The sequence below is a fragment of the Rhipicephalus microplus genome, chromosome 2 (genome assembly GCF_043290135.1).
Source record: "Rhipicephalus microplus isolate Deutch F79 chromosome 2, USDA_Rmic, whole genome shotgun sequence".
Lineage (NCBI taxonomy): Eukaryota > Metazoa > Arthropoda > Arachnida > Ixodida > Ixodidae > Rhipicephalus > Rhipicephalus microplus.
Genome location: NC_134701.1, coordinates 64,308,976 through 64,325,662, shown reverse-complemented (window position 1 = coordinate 64,325,662; position 16,687 = coordinate 64,308,976). Strand labels below are relative to the sequence as shown.

General features: G+C 44.8%; 1 protein-coding gene across 5 annotated transcripts in view; it reads right to left on the bottom strand.

Annotated features, from left to right (window-relative positions):
* Hipk (Homeodomain interacting protein kinase) overlaps positions 1 to 15,531 on the bottom strand; it is a 162,753-nt gene extending 147,222 nt beyond the window's left edge. The window contains exon 1 of one of the 5 annotated variants that reach the window (XM_037422150.2): positions 15,096 to 15,531. The gene's annotated coding sequence lies outside the window, so the exon portion shown is untranslated. Of the gene's footprint in view, positions 1 to 12,594; positions 13,553 to 13,584; positions 15,053 to 15,095 lie in introns of those variants that run through there. The other 4 variants (XM_037422147.2, XM_037422151.2, XM_037422148.2 and 1 more) reach the window with 4 other exon arrangements.
* Between the last annotated feature and the right edge of the window lie 1,156 nt (positions 15,532 to 16,687).

The following is a 16,687-nucleotide window of genomic DNA, read 5'->3' as shown; positions in this document are numbered from 1 at the left end:
CAAGTTCCAGCTTTCTAACGCGAAGCTATGCAATGCGGCACAATGCAATGGTCGTTTCATCTAGGAAACTTCTTTTTCGGGCTAAGGTGTGCAGTATGATGAAAGTAAAGGAACTATGTGGCTGCTTGTCAATACGTGCAACGTGTTAATATATTTTCTTTCAAGAATGGAAGCGAGTTAATATGCATTCTTTTTGGTTGATACAGGGCACACGAGACGGTGATGAAGGAAAAGAACAGACAGGCGCAAAATTTATTTGCGAAAGAACAGCCGATACATATAGGTGAAGTGAAACTTGACAGAAAATACAAAAAACGCAAGCAGCAATATATCCAAAGATGCCTTAAGCAAGAAAAAAAAAAACACTGGTATCATCTTCTGCAGTTGCTGGAAAGATAAATTCTCCCCCGCTCAGCAAAATTGATGACATCGATTTCCCTTCGAATGTTTAAGGTTTCAATCACTCCCCTTCCTACCTGATTTTTATGATGCGACAGTATCATTGTGTAGTTGAAGAAGGGTATGCAGCCGCATTTGTGACAATGAGCGATGAGAGAGAACAATTTTGCCTCTGACAATGAGTGTTCATGTTCCCGGAGGCGAACGTTGATGCGTCTTCTGCTTGGGCCAATATAAGTTTTTCCGGAGGCGAACGTTGATGCATCTTCTGCTTGGGCCAATATAAGTTTTTCCGCATGATAATGGAATACGGTATACAATGGCCTCCTTACATTCTGTATATTGGAAGGTTATTCCACAGTTACCCGGAACACTTTCATTGCTCTTGCTCTGCATAGCAATGCCTTTTTGCACACACGAACACAAGCTTATAAGGAGAAGAAAAGATGTCAACCCCGTATCATTTGTCCACATTTTTTAAACTGTGAACTACTCTGAGTAAACGGTATACAGTATGACCGTGTACTTTGACAGTTTGTACATCATTCCCAGCCTGTGTTTCATTTGTTTCAAGACATTTGTGCATCTCCTCGCACACTTTGGCAATGACGTGTTCCTCGTAACCCGCTTGGATAAAACAACTTGTTCATTAAAGCTTATTTGTAACCTACCCTGACAACAATTCTGCATTGCAGAACGAACACATGAAAAGGCTTTACCCTGTTTTATTATTTCATAATTATTCAGTGTGAAGTATAGTAATAGCTTTAGAGAACGAAGATGGTAGGGCGAACACACAAGTATGTAAAAATTCTAGCTGCAAGTCCGGGAACTAAAGAGCTCCTTCTTTCATCATCTCAATCGTGAAGTTTAGGCCACTACCATTCTCGCAAAACACTTTTAAGATACTGACAGAATCTCGACAGCAATCAACTGCATCAAAAAGAACTAAGTAATCGTCAACATAGTGGAAAACATGTCTGATCATTCCTTCCAAACCATCTGCCAACTTTCTGTCCTGTGTTCTTTGTTGTTGTCTTGTGTGCGCTGTATCAACCAAAATGTGTTTTCAAGATTGACCCTGTGAGCACCGTTTCCAGGCGCGGCCGCTAGATGGCGGGCGCTCACTTAGAGTCTTGGAATAGAAGAGGAAGGCATTAACAACTTGGGTAGTCAGCATAAATACATAACATTAGATATAGGATATAAATCGAAAAATAAGAACAGTCAAAATTTGGAAGCTCATATTTAAATGACACACAAATAAATATATCTACAAGATTCGAGGACAAAGTAGAAGAACTACCGGGCAAAGACTGGAGTGTAGTGAGTTTTTACATGTAATGATGAGGGAGATACAAAAAAAAGAAGGAAGTTATTTGCTTGAAAAGAAAGAGAAAGCCAAAAAGTTGGGGGAACAGAGAAATTCAGACGTGCTCGAGAAGTGACGTGACGCATGACAGGAGCACAGACAGGCAAAAAGGAAGAAGCGGCCACAGTATGAAGTCAACCAAATATGGGAAATATATTTAGGGAATAAAAAACCATTGCGAGGATATTGGTCGAGGCAAAAATTAAACGTGAAAGAGAACGCTCGATAACAGAGATTCATGACAAGAAGGAGGCCGTGCTTAGAATATTTTGGAGCCACCTAAAAGCACTAGGTAGGAAGCTCGTCACAATGCAGCAACATATGGTAGATGAGAGAGAAAATAAATTGGAAAGGTATGAAACACTAGGTTATGTCCATTACAGCAGACTCATTTAAAAAGGCCACCCAGGGGACTTCCCCTATGAGCAAAAGTATAAAAAATGCAACCGAGAGAGAAGAAGGCTGGCGCAATGCTTGAGCAGAAGCTTCCAGGTCTATTTCATGCAGACGATATTGTCCTATTCGCGGACTGTCAAGACATTATGTCAGAGGCCAGCAAATTTATGTGGAAGGGAAAGCAAGGCTCTAAGACTAGGATTTAGTGTAACAAAATGTGGATATATGGTATTCAATGATCACAAAGACCAGGTGGTCTTAATACAGGGCCATGAAATACTGAGTGTGAGCACAAGCATTTCGAAGTATAGGTAAATGAGGAAGATAAGATATATAGAAACACAGGAAAAAACATTCGCAGCAAAAGGAAAGAGCAATGCTGCAATAATGAAGCACAGAGTTTTATGGCGATACAATGAGTACGAAGTGCTTCGAGGTTTGTGGAAAAGCGTAATGGTTCCAGGGCTTACATTTGGGAACTCAGTGGTGTGCATGAAGTCAGAGGTGCAATCAGGAATGAATGTAAATCAAGGGACAGTAGGACGCCTCGTGTTGGGTGCTCACAGGATGATTACAAATGAGGCTGTAAAGGGGGATATGGGATGGACAGGCTTAGAAGTAAAAGAAGCTCAAAGCAAAATGAGATTTGGAGAAAGGCTTAGTAAAATGAAGAAGAGTAGATGGGCAGTGTGTTAATGTATTTGCACAGGAAGAGCATAGACACAGGGTGAAGAAAAAGAAGTAGGAGGCTCACCAGTAAATATATGGCTGGCAGTGTGGCCTATATGGCAACAAGGAGCATCAGACAAAAAGTCAGAGAGACGAAGGTTTATTGGATGACAGCGATGAAAAAGAAGCCAGCTCTCAGCAACTACCGAAAGTGCAAAAACGAAATAAGGCGGCAGAATTTTATAATTCAAGGGGAATCGCATTACTGTTCGAAGCGAGGTCAGGCTGCCTTAGAACACGTAATCATAAAGCGAGATTCAGTAAAAAAGAAGAACGTTGTAGATGCTGTGGGGGAGTTGAGAAAACGATGGAACATGTTCTGACAGAATGCTGCGATATCCACCCAAGTATATGTGTGGGTACAAGCCTACATGACCCTTTGGGTTCTAGGGGCAAACATGGAAAGCTGAACACGTCTGCGATAGAAGCAAGTAAGAGACGGTTAGAGTATTGGAGGCAGAAAAGTAGGGATAAAGAATGGAAATAGTGGAAAAATGGGGTCACTGTTTCAAGAGAGAGAGAGATGTAATATAAATTGATTTTTTTTGTTATAATAGGAATTCGAAGTAGATAAGACATTAGGCAAACATAAAAAGAAAGTTTTCATTTTTTTCTTGCGAGCCTGGTGGCACACATGTCACTGCTCCGTTATAAAGGGGCGCTCATAGCATCCATCTATTCATTCATCGAGAATGCATTTTTTTTTCTCGTACATATTACATACAGTAACATAACATGTTCTCAGGTTTTAAAAAGCAGAACCTTAATACCATCTGGCACGCCCAGGTGAGATATTATGGTTTAATTTTGACCACCTGAGGCAGCTTATAGCCCACACAGGTCTCAGTACATTTATGTTTTCAATTTTCACCCACTACCGAATTGGCCAAAGCTGCTGGAAATTGAAACAGCATCCTCGAGTTCGGTATCTAAGCCAACATGCCAAGCACATGGGTACAGTAACGAACCAGCACACAGGTGCAGCACGCTGTCTTACACTACTACTTTAGAGGGTGTAGCCTCAAAAGGCAGGATAACCAGTTTCGTAAAATACCTCGCATCAAATTGAAAAAAAAAAAGTAATTTTTTTAAAGTTAGCAAGCGCAGTCTCCCATTCAATGGCTTAGTGTTCCATTATATTATAATAAATATACTCCTGCCTTCCTATAACTATATTCATGCAAGGCGTAATGAAGAGAAAGGTGCTTTATATTTCTATTACATATCCACATAATTTAATGTAATGGCTAGGTAAGATGGTCTTTAAAAAGCAGCTTTACCTCACAAAAATGGTACTTTTCTGACTTAATTATGCAGGAAGCATTAAAGTGCTGCCATCGCAAGTGGCACTACAAAACACTTTGTTCATGACCGCCCTTTTCTTGCAAACCATAAGGCTCCTGAATATTTGCAAGTTCGCAATGAAAATGCATCACAGTTCTTATAAGCTAGATGCGATACATTTCAGGTGTTGCAGCACTGAACCAAATATAACATTGTGCAGCAAAGAGTGAGGTCACAAAGGCGATGCCTCTCATAAATTGACTGAAGTAATGTGCATGTTTGATTTCAACTGCACCATCACGCTGCAGTCATGGTGCTCATCACAGTAAGCCACGAGATCATGGGTCGCCTGCACCTACTGGGTGCCCAGACTAGCATTTCATGTATGGCATGTTAGCCCTACCATCCAATAAAACAAACATGCCAAAGCTTGGCTTTGTCACATGATCTCGCCACCCAAGATGTGCTTACAGCCCCTACATCTCAATAAAAGCAAACTGTGCTAGTATATACTTTCCGTCCCAGCGACCAGCGCACACACAGCAAAAAAGGCAGTGCAGGAAAGCAAGCAGTGTCACAATCAAAGTTATAACGATTTTTGCAGCTTCCCCATGAGGGGAGCATTAATTTTAAATGTTTTTCCTTCCTCAGCCCCATTTTGTTATGAAAGCACCTTAGAATATAGGTGTCATCCATGAGGAAAAGCATGCCCACAATGTGGTTAACTGTACAAAATTATTTTGATTGATTTGCGGAGTTTAAGATCCCAAAACCACCATATGATTATGAGACGTGCCGTAATGGAGGGCTCCGGAAAAATTTCAACAACCTGGGATTATTTTAAGTGCGTCCAAATCTGAGCCCACGATCTTACAGCATTTTCGCCTCCATCGAAAATGCAGCCGTTGCAGCCAAGATTCGATACCACGACGTGCGAGACAGCAGCTGAGTACCTTACCCACAAAAAGACTGCGGCGAGTCTACAAAGTCATTTCAGAAACTTTCTCCATGCAGTTGAAATAATTAAATTTGTGTGAGCTGACTGATGCCCTGTTAGAAAAATGATGTAAAAACACAGCTTTTGTAATCAGTAGTTCGCTTGCAATGCGAGAATGTTTCTATGTCCAGTACTCTGGACACCAGGGTGCGATTGGATGGCACTGCAAGGTGGCGATTGCTTTCCAGACATCAAGCCTGCCTAAGGCAAGTTTGCCAGCAAGTCACGAGCACCAGCGTAGCTCAGTGGTAGAATACTGGGCTGCCACCCAGCGGACCCGGGTTCAAGCCCCACTATGTCATTGCTGCTAGTTTTTTTTTTTCCAATTTTGCACAATGTGGTCAAGGACACCAGCGGCGGTGGCGGACAACTGTGTGTGACCAGAGTTCTGAGCTCGTAACAGCTTTCACTGTAAAAAAAAGAACATTTAAGAGTGAACATTAGGCGACGTACTAGGAGTCTTCTGGGAATTCAACCAAGAGCATGGAGCACGAGCCAGAAGCGGCGCCAGAGGAGGTTGGCTTGTGCATGCGAAGCGCTCCCTCCTAGGTTGTTTACCTTCACAACGCCTTGTAAAGCTATTAACTACGAGAAGTTTTCTTTTTCTCGAACCAAATCAAACCGTTTGTGTTTTATAAGACAATTAATCTTCAGACCGGACCAAAAGCCGCACTCTTTCATGGAAGATAGCAAAATGTGGATACCCATAAATGCAACAAGGGAATCCTACAGTTAAGTACACTGGACGTGGTTCGACTGTGTCCTTCAAGTATCAGAAATTTTTTTTTGCATGCTTTTCAAAAGTTTCTTAGGTAGAAATGAACATAAAAAAATTTTGTCCTACCATACAAAAATTCAGGACGGAAGACAATATGCTGTTTACGAAAATAACTGCACGGCCATTAAAATTGGAAACCTCAATACTGCACCGTGCACTTCTTGCTTCGTAACTACGCCTGCCTAAGTCAATTATGTTTAGCCTACTCAGTTTCTGTCTGCCACAGTATCAGTGGCTACGGGGCTCGGCTGCTGACCCAAAGGTCACAAGGTCCATACTGGCTGTGTTGGTTGTAATTTGGTGGAGGCAGAATGGTACAGGCCTGTGCACAGTGCAATGTCAGTGCCGATTAATGAACACCAGATGGCCAAATTTTCAGCAGCTATTCACTACGGCATCCCTTGTAATCATATTGTCATTTTGGAACATAAAACCTTATGTACGACACCTCGGTTCGTTTGTTCCATCTGTCTTAGATTTTACCCCAATGAGAGATTAAAACATCGTACTCAGCTTTGCGTGCTCTCCTAAAGGGATAACCAGTCGGGATAACCAGTCAACTTCTTGCAATTTGTTTCAATTATGACTGTGACAAGTCACCCTCTAAGCCGCTCACATACTGCCAGCTCACTGCATAACTGATACAAAAACATTCTCGATTACATTATGCAATGGCAGCTTGTTTAATTGACTGCTTATCTTAAACATCTCAATCAAATCATGCCAACCATTCTGATGCTTGCCAACAGTGCTTCTTCCAGGCTTACAGTTTAATACACATACCTAAGCTGAAGGGTAAGCCATGAGAGATGCTACCGTGGTAAGCTACGGATTAAAAATCAAATCAGAAAATTCGACCACTGCACTGTCCCTTCCAGACTAATTTTGGTGGCATGGCAACAGAGTTCAACAACAACGGTGTCCCTGGTTCTTTCTTGTGCACGTGTGTGCATACCCCACATCTTCTAGATTAGAATGACTACGTATTCCATGATGAGATATGAAATCATAGAACTTTACAACATCCTCAACAAATATGTTAAATAGACACTTTTATAAAGAAAATGCCAACTCTACAAAGAATCGTGTAACAACACTGAAGTGCAAGCCTTACTAACAAGTTTCAGCCAATAAAGGCAAAGCTAAAAAATATCAATGCAGCAATTGTGTCTGATTATTTGAGCAGCATTTAAAGCCTGTTGTCTTAGCATCACTCATGAGACAACTCAAAACAATTTAAAAATGGCAAAGATAGGCGGTCTTATAATTCGTCCCAACTCTACAACGATTTTTTTTTTTCATTTCAAATGATTGTAATCTCTACATGAAGGATGGTGGGATTGAAAACCGTACCAAACCGGCTTAACTAGCTCCCACAGGCTATAAAGTTGCCACAAAAACAGTGACATCTAAATATGAAATCAAAAGAATGACCTACATACTAAATGTGAATATGCTAATTCTTAATTGATTGATTTGTGGGGTTTAACGTCCCCAAACCACTATTTGATTATGAGAGACGCCGTAGTGGAGGGCTCTGGAAATTTTGACCGCCTGGGGTTCTTTAACGTGCACCCAAATCTGAGTACATGGGCCTACAACATTTCCGCCTCCATCGGAAATGCAGCCGCCACAGCCGGGATTCGATACCGCGACCTGCGGGTCAGCAGCCAAGTACCTTGGCCACTAGACCACCGTGGCGGGGCAATATGCTAATTCTTACATCAGTGATTTATTACTGTGGTTGGCTTCAACTAAAGAGACTTCACTGAATACACTAGCTGCATATGTGTTTAGAAGACTGCTACTAAGCCTTTCAATCTGATGGCTTGAAGGTTAGGGGTGCGGTCTAACATGCTTACTAAACTGGGAAACCATCTCGACTAAACGAATCTTTTGGTTTCTCTACATACACCCCTGCCACGAGATGAAGGCTTCTTTTCTACACGTTCGGCTTTCCAAAAAGCAGCAGCCACAATTAGGACAGACAGCTGTGCCCTTGCACTCAGTAGCAAATACACTCATGATTTGAACTCCCTTGCCTATTAACACACTGCCAGACTTACATCACCAGGCTAATGTTCCACTAGTGCCTACAATAAAGCGGCATGCATGTTTTGGTCTTTTTAAGAAGGCACAGAGTTTTTCAGGCGATCCATAAACTGTGTATTGCCTGGTATTTTCACCTGTCCTACACCAATACAATACCTACAAAAAATAAGTGAGAATGACCTCCTGTATGAAACCTCCGAACTGACCAAATCAATCCCGAAAGTTCATACGAATAAACTTGAAAGCAGGTGCCTGTGCTGGACAAGAGTGCACAGTTATCAATACTAAGAAACATCCTTTCAACACACTGGTTGAGCACGCGTAAAGCGACCATATTTGGCCGACACCAAAACGGGACAAAGGGGGGAGGTGTTTGCAGAATGATGGAAGGTAGAACATACTGTATCGCTCGAACTGAAAATTCCACTTTCAACAGCAAAGCTGTTTTAGCATTAAAGCAAATTCCCGCAGTGTATGCAAAAACTCGGGCATGTATGCGCCACGTGAATTGGGCCCCTCCCTCTATAAAATACCACAGCTGCGAGGAAAATAAAAAGATAATAAAGGGCCAAAGTGCAGTCCAAAATCAAAGTAGTTTGTCTTGTGAATTAAAATTAGCACAGCTTCAAGTTCAGTGTTGTCACTTGCACAACGATATCAGCACATTCCACAGAATCAGACAAACTGATCAAATACATGCTTAAACAGTGTCGCAGGGCTCCTTCAAGTGTGTGTAAAAGGGCAACCATGTCGGTAACAACTGCACAACTCTGTGCAGGTCACAAGACATCATGTGAACTGTTCACAAATACAGCTGATGCTGACAGAACATACCAGTGGTACCTTCAATTAATATGCAATTTTTACAAATTATGCTGCAGGTCTAAAAAGATGATGTCCATACATCTTCAGCAATGTCAACAGGAAATCCAAAAGAGTCTCCAAACTCGTAACATCAAAATAAACCCCTGCCTTGACCTTAGCACTTTATTGAACTATTGATACAATAGCCATAAAATTAAGCACAACCACAAGAGAGGCCAAAAACAAAGCGAGATCTTCCGCTAGATGCAACAGCTCTGCTTAAAGCACTTACCCCTATAGCAGACATCTGGCTGCACAAGTTTACAGGAATGTTTTATTCAATACTGTAGTGTCAACAGGAAATCCAAAAGAGTCTCCAAACTCGTAACATCAAAATAAACCCCTGCCTTGACCTTAGCACTTTATTGAACTATTGATACAATAGCCATAAAATTAAGCACAACCACAAGAGAGGCCAAAAACAAAGCGAGATCTTCCGCTAGATGCAACAGCTCTGCTTAAAGCACTTACCCCTATAGCAGACATCTGGCTGCACAAGTTTACAGGAATGTTTTATTCAATACTGTAGATTGCGATGAGAGGATGGGTGCAGACATTTCACCTTTTAAGACGATAACTGATAAAGGGTTGCTCGCACATCCTCTGTGCCTATGAGAAGTGTTTACTATTACTGAGTTGTGTTAAAATATCACAAGGCTGTTAGTCAGGTTATAGAGAAACTAAGGCCTCTGATTTTTTCCCACATGACAACTCCATGCCAGAATAAAGTGTAATGTTACAGGTGAAATATTAGGCACATGATCACCACGAGCCATCAACTTTAGGAGACGGTAAGACAGAAACAGACTACCGAGTAAATCGTCCATATTCTAACGCATAAGAAACGAATAGGACAGGCTACACAATGCATAACTGGTTCTGTGTTTGAATTGTACTTTCAGAGAGACTCGCGGCAGATCGAAATTTGTATCATGACAGATACAGCCTAATCTAAACTAGGGTATTCACCATGACAGTGGGAGCTGACTCAATCTTTGCCAAGAATTATCACAAGCAAGCAAACTGCTTGCTCTAGAGCCTCCTGGACAATCATATAAATTCTTACTAAGTTGAGACAACTGATAGGCATCTACTGAATTCACAGAAAGCAGCAGTTTTATTTCAGATAGTGGGGATATATTGAGCAGCCGAGCTTTAAAACTTTTTTACATTTGATGGGTAATCAGATGCTGGCAAAACTAGATGCTCCTTGATATGAAGTTTGCGACAACTGAAATGACAGAAAAGCATCGCAAACGAAGTGCTGTGCTTGTCTTACTCCTTTTATGCTAATGCTATCTGCGCACGGCTTAAAAGAACAAAGAGAAGAGGTGAACCGACCCAAGTACAAATCCTCCAAAGAACACCAAAGTGAATACTAAGTAGGTTGGTATTCATAAAGTTTACTTTGTTAACTCTAATGTCACCGATTTCACTATCACAGCTCAATTCAGAAGAATATGACTGTTGAAGTCTCATCAGTAAATTTCATGCCACACACCACAAATTTCCCTACCACAACTTCGAAACAAAGAAACATGTCAGCCCTAACACCTGCCAGAAGTGGCACATGACACAGAATGTTCACAACCAGAGTGATTCACTCAGTGTGCAGGCAGCGCTCCGCAACTCTCAACCATAGAAATGGGATAAGTTCGTAGTGACTTAGTTACAGGATAACAGCCAGCTGAAGCTGATGATCTGCTGGTCTAATATTTACAGGCTATCAGTAAGGCCATCTTACAATTATCTGCCTTGAAGGTTGACTATAAATAGTGTAAACTACTAACTTATGTACAACAAATTTGGCCATACTTAAAAATTTCTGTTTCAGTCTGCCCAGGAACACACCCAGAAAAAGCTTTTCTCCAGAGTGTCTATAACCATTTTATGTATGTGTTTGCATCAGTCTGAGTATATGTACATTTACAAACTGCAAGAATATGAGGAGGAAGGAGGTTTTCACACCCTCCCAACCACCCCCTTGGCTATGCCACTGTCTGCCTTTAATACAAAATTCTGTGTAAAGCCTCACAAACAAGCCAATGCACAGCAAGTCACAAGCTTTACAATGTTACACCCACTAGGATGACTGGAAATTCCCAGTAAATTCTCTTTCTGGCATTAACCATCAGGAGTGTTAGAAGACCTGCATTGCTTTCAGACAAGGTACAAGAGCTTACCGGGACAACCTGCATGATGAACTGAAGTGGGTGAGCGATTCCATCACTAATAAGTGTGGACAATGACCCCCATAGAACCCCATGCTGCTGAGTGTTATAAAGTGCTCAAGCATGCTGATAAAAGAAAGCCACGACTGAAGAACAGCTAAAAAATGCTAAAATTTTGACGCAATAACTCTGAAGTTCAGCTCCATGCACCATTTGAGCCAAATTATGATGAGCAATGCGCTTCTCAACTAACACATCAGGCAAAGGGAACACAAGGCCAGAGAAACTAGCACGGCAATCCATAGAAGATTCACCTGAAAGTACTTTTCTAGCCTGCTAGTGTTTTGGTATCATTTGTAAGCAGTGAACAAATGAATCCAGAACATGAAGGCAGAGAACACTATTTAATGAGTTGACCTTCAGCACGTGAGACAAGATAAATTTCCACATCCAATGGCAAAAAACCTCTTCAAATTCAATTATTAATGCAGAGTACAAGCACAGCTACCAGGCAATGCTCTGTCAGTATTCTATAACTATTAAAATTGACTTAAGCTCACTGATTTTGTGAGCCACAACCGTTATTACTAAGAGGCAACCTGAAGTGGCATTGCTCTTCTTGTATTTCACTCAAGCCACGTGAACAAGGAATGTCTGTGAAAGCAGCCAGTAATTCCTTCAACATGTGGCCCTTAAAATGCTCAACATGTTTACTAAAAATGAAACTAATTCAACTACTTAATCACAACAGACTTCAGGAGATGCAAAACTTGATAATGCTAATGTCATCCCAATGCATCAGGCTCTGTAGCTGTTACACCAGGATTGACCACACTGACAAGCCTCTCAAAGGTAACAATAGTAGATGATAGGCACGCTTACTACATTCAGCACACCGCAATGAAGCAATCAAGGTGTAACAGATCAGCCTAGAGGTGAAGACGTGCACTTGCATCCCACATGCCATGAAATTTCACCTCCCCATGGCGAACACTACACTTTGCTAATTGTCGACTGCGGCAAGCTACGTGTCCTCCAGTACGCCGTCGCCTATAGAAAAGCAATCAACAAAATGAGTAGGAACATGGTGTCCATTTCCAGTAATGAAGACTTTGCGCCTGCAAAACCACTGATTCAGCCACTAGGCCAACTACGCTGAAGTACAAAAGAAGCACCGAAATCGCGATCAGCCAGTTAGGAGACACATGCGTATTTCGGTTACAGTTACTGCAAAGCGACACACTGCCTTGCGCAGGGTGCAAAACGCCCCCCCCCCCCCACCCCCCTCCTAATAAAAAACGCTCACAACACGTCCTCTCGTGCTTGCCACCATAGAAGTCGCAATGAATTCCAGAAGCATGCGCTGCGCTGTGTTCGCTGTCGGGCTGCAGAAAATAGGCGCCTTCATCTAACCACCACCACCACCAATTCTAGAAGCTCCGAAGCAACGCGAACATAAGACTTGCACGGCGCGTCAAGAGCTAGACGACACGATCGGTGCGGCTAGTTATCGAAGGCATTTGAGCCGCGAAATCGGAGAGGTTCCATTTACCTCGTGCAGTACTGGACGTGCCCATGCTACTGTGGTCACGGCTTCCAATGGTCGCAATCGGGGACCCGCTGGCCCCACGCTCTTCCGAGCTAAAACGTTGCCCACGGTCCTCCAAAGGGCGCAGCTCTTTCCAAGGCGCGAGCTGAGCGAGGCAACGCGTTTCGGGCAGCAAGAGCCTGGCTCGCGCTACTCGTGCGATTCCGAAAAAAGCACCACGCTACAGCGACACCCCAAGTGGCACACTGCCGCTCTAGCGCTGCACACTCGTTTTCTTCTTTCGCTTCGCTCGCTGCCTGCATTGGTGGCGACACAGGCACGGTAACCTCGCGTCTTTCCGTAGTTGCATTCTGACGCAACGTAGCAAGACTTTTTTTTTTTTTTCTCGTCGCAACGCCAAGGAACTCGGAAAGGCGCTGCTTCAGAAGCGGGAACAAGATTGGTCGCGCCGTCCTTGCTTTGGTCGTCATCGTCAGCTAGACGTCGTCGCCACATACTCGACGTTAGCGCTTCCACGCAATACTCGCTTCAAGAAAACAAAACAAAAAACATTGTCACGCTTGGTTGTAAGCTTTCCCGCACGACCTTATCGTGCGCAGGCTACGCCGCGGGATTATCGGGTATTTCTGATGCGGGTCGCGGAGCAGAAAGAACGAGCGCACAGTTTTGGAAGGGTGACTGACCACGGCGTTAACTCGAATGCTGGAAGAACGGATGCCACGATGTTCCCAGCGCCAGCAGCACGCTACGTTCAATGGAGGTGAAGCCGTTTCCCACTTAAGCAGAAGAGAGTCTGCTTGGTCAGCGAAACTAATGTTGGGTTGCGAGAACTAAGGTTCACGTGTGAACTAAGGCTGGGCGTTAACACCGACCTTACGACTGGCTTTTCGTTTTCCTTCTTGCAGCCGGATAATGTAACAGTAACTACGCGGCACGGACACCCATGTAAGAAAAAAGAAAAAAAAATGTGCACGGGTGGAGAAGGTAGCAGACCTTGCGCCGGAGGGCTATCAAGGCGGCGACCAAAGCACACAGGAGACGCGCACGCACACACCCGAAGGGCCGGAAAAACAAGGCAAACAGAGCGCGTGACAGCAGGGCCCCCACAGGAAGTGACGGACAGGAAGACAGCACACGTGCACGCCCGAAAGAAAAAAAAAAAACTAAACTAGAAAAAAAATATGTGTGTCGGTGCAGCGATGAAACAGCTACCGCCGAAGACCACCACTGCGCTGTCTTGGAGGTCAGGCATTCTGTCAGGCACTGCGCCGTGCTCCCGACCGGGTTGCAGAAATTAGGTGCCTTTTCTCATCTTCTAACCACTACCACCACCACCATTCTGTGGTGGAACTTTCTATGCGGGATGGCCGCAAAGCATGCTCGATATCGCGAAACTAGCGGGCACGAAAAGGCCCCGGCACACGGAAATGACGCAAAACGAGTTGTCACGACCGTAATATTCAACATAGGATCGCTATAAACGCACGCAGCAAGCTTTTGTCTCTACATTTCTTCGCCTGTCGTGCGCACACAGACGACACGAGTGACGTCCGTGCTTATCACGTCGCCCAGCTTTTTCCTGTAGTAAGTGACCACGGATTTTCCCGCAAACGAGAGGTCACTTTGGGTGGTCCATTAAGGGGAGGCTCCTTTATTACTGCGATCACAAAACGAGACCATACAAAAAAAATAGCGCAGTACATCGCGTTCATCCGAAGACCAAGCACCGACGAAGTATTGCGTCACATTTCGCGGAAAAAGAGCGGTCGATCGAAAGCGCCGTTAAATTGATTAGTCCCACATTTGTCACCACAGGAGAAACCGTTTACTCGGCGGAAAAAATGAACGACACCGCGTTTCAAAGGTCCATAGGACAGTGGTGCCAACGTCGCTCAGTCGGCTAAATAAAATAGACGTATTTCCTGCGGTTATCGACGCTTGGCTGGCCATATAACAACGTCAAGCGACGACACCCAATATGTCGCTATATACGCCGTAACAAAGAGGCGCCCCAAGCAGACTGATTTCGCGAGCAAAGGCATAAGTGAAGGAGTCACCGATCATAGTTCGCAAAAAAGATCGCTGCGCTATGACTCGGCGACGACGGAAAGGCCCAGCGAGGACGGATCTCTCAATCTGTCAAGGCCTCGTACGCCGAATGTCCTCTACTGGGGCCGCAATTTGACCACGCCACGAAAACAAAAGGGCCTTCGGTTGCAAAATGAGCTTAGTTCCGGGCCGAGACAATGGCAAAACGGGATGGCCCAGCTGACGGCCGATGGCGTCGTACGCAGGAAACGATCACCACTGCACAGACGTTAGTCCGACGATCCGCATAGCCACTTCACTAGCCCCAATCAACGACACGCGACGCATAGCTGCGCCGACGGCGTACTACACACATCCTCACACAAACAACGCGGAATCAAGCGAAAGAAGCGAGCTCGCGGAAGAGCGACAATACAAAGGATTCGGGCACTGTAGGGCGCCGATCGAGGGCTCACCTCAGTTTGTCGACGCTACGCTCATCCAACAGTTTTCGGGCGACAGTCATTCCGACGTGCGGGAGGGATAGCGCATAGTTGTTGCCCTTACGCCGTCAAGACAGTCATCGTCGTCACAGGTGATGCTCACACACACACACAACACAGAACTCAACAGCCGGAACTCGTCGGGGCGTGCAAGCGAGGGAGGGGGTCTCAAACAGCGGTTTCAGATGGGGGCTGACAATGAGGGCAAACAACCGAGGAGGCACGGTCGGACAACAGACTACCTTCGATTCATCCCGGGAGGGCTGCTGCTATCGTGAAGTAGCGCAGACCTCCGTGGGGTCGCCGCGCAGAGTCTGGCTGCTGCTGCCGTTCTTAGCACTCGGGAGCTCTCAACGCAACATGTCCTCCGCCTCGTTCTGTTTCCTTCTCAGCTGCGCAAGAGACGGAGACCGCCAGGGGTTGTCGGAAACGAGACCGTGACGCCGTCTTGGATTGGCTCCGTTTGACCTCGAAAACATCAAAAAGAAACGCAATCCCGGCACAGCTTCACTAGGCTACTGTTGGCTACCTTCAAAGTAAAAGCAAAACCAGCGTGAAAGTGTTTACTTATATACATAAAAGCATGGCCTTTGAGATAAATTACGTGCAATTTTATGCGTAGGTGTGATTAAAATTCAAAGAAGATTTAAAACTACAAAATTAAACAACTCTTACATATTATCATAGTTTTGAAGCTAAATGTTCAATATGCATTTTTATTCTTGGCAGCATTCAAAGATGACGTTGTCTAGGAAGCCTGCCCTGGTAGGTGTTCTGTGGCCTGGCATCGTCATAATCATCACAACTATTTTGGATTGTTTACCTAAATGTGCTGTACGTTTAGAATAAGCGATCGACCATCACTGGCGTTCGTCGAAGATTGCCGCCCCCGGAACGTCGGACCATCGAGTGCTTCGTCCTTCGCAACTGCTAAATAAGCTTGCCTTTGCAACACCCTTTTCCCACGCCACAACGGTTCCCGGCCGTTCGCCTATGGCAATGGCGGGAGCGCGCGAAAGTCGGCGATGGTGCCAACGTTATCCCCAATTCTTGTTGCGACAGCCAGCTGCCGTTGCGGTTTGTGCATGACGCTTCGTACATGGTTCTCGCAGCACTGACCGCAGACATGGGCGGCGACGCGCCGCTGCACTGTCGCAACGCCTTGTACCTCGACGTGACGCTCGAAGAACTGAACCGACGCTTCGAACGGGCGGTTTCCTACTCGGGTGCGGACGAGAAGCTGGCGCGAGAAATCTGCCGTCACTTCAGGTCTCGCTTCCGCAACGTCGTCTACGGCAACGTGGTCGTTGACGAACGAGGTCCAACGAGCAGCCTGACGCTCGAGGAACTTCTCGAAGAGAAACTGCGCGAAGTCGCCCACCTGCGCGCCATGGTGCCCGCCCAAGTGCGACGCAAACACGAACGGGCCCTGGCGGAGTTGTGCGGGCACCCTCCCGACGGCAACAAAACGAATCCCGAGGGATAGACACGCTGAAGTTGATTTGCAACGCCGGATGTGAAACGAGTAGGTGGTTTGGGAGCAGTAAGATCGTACCTCGATGAAG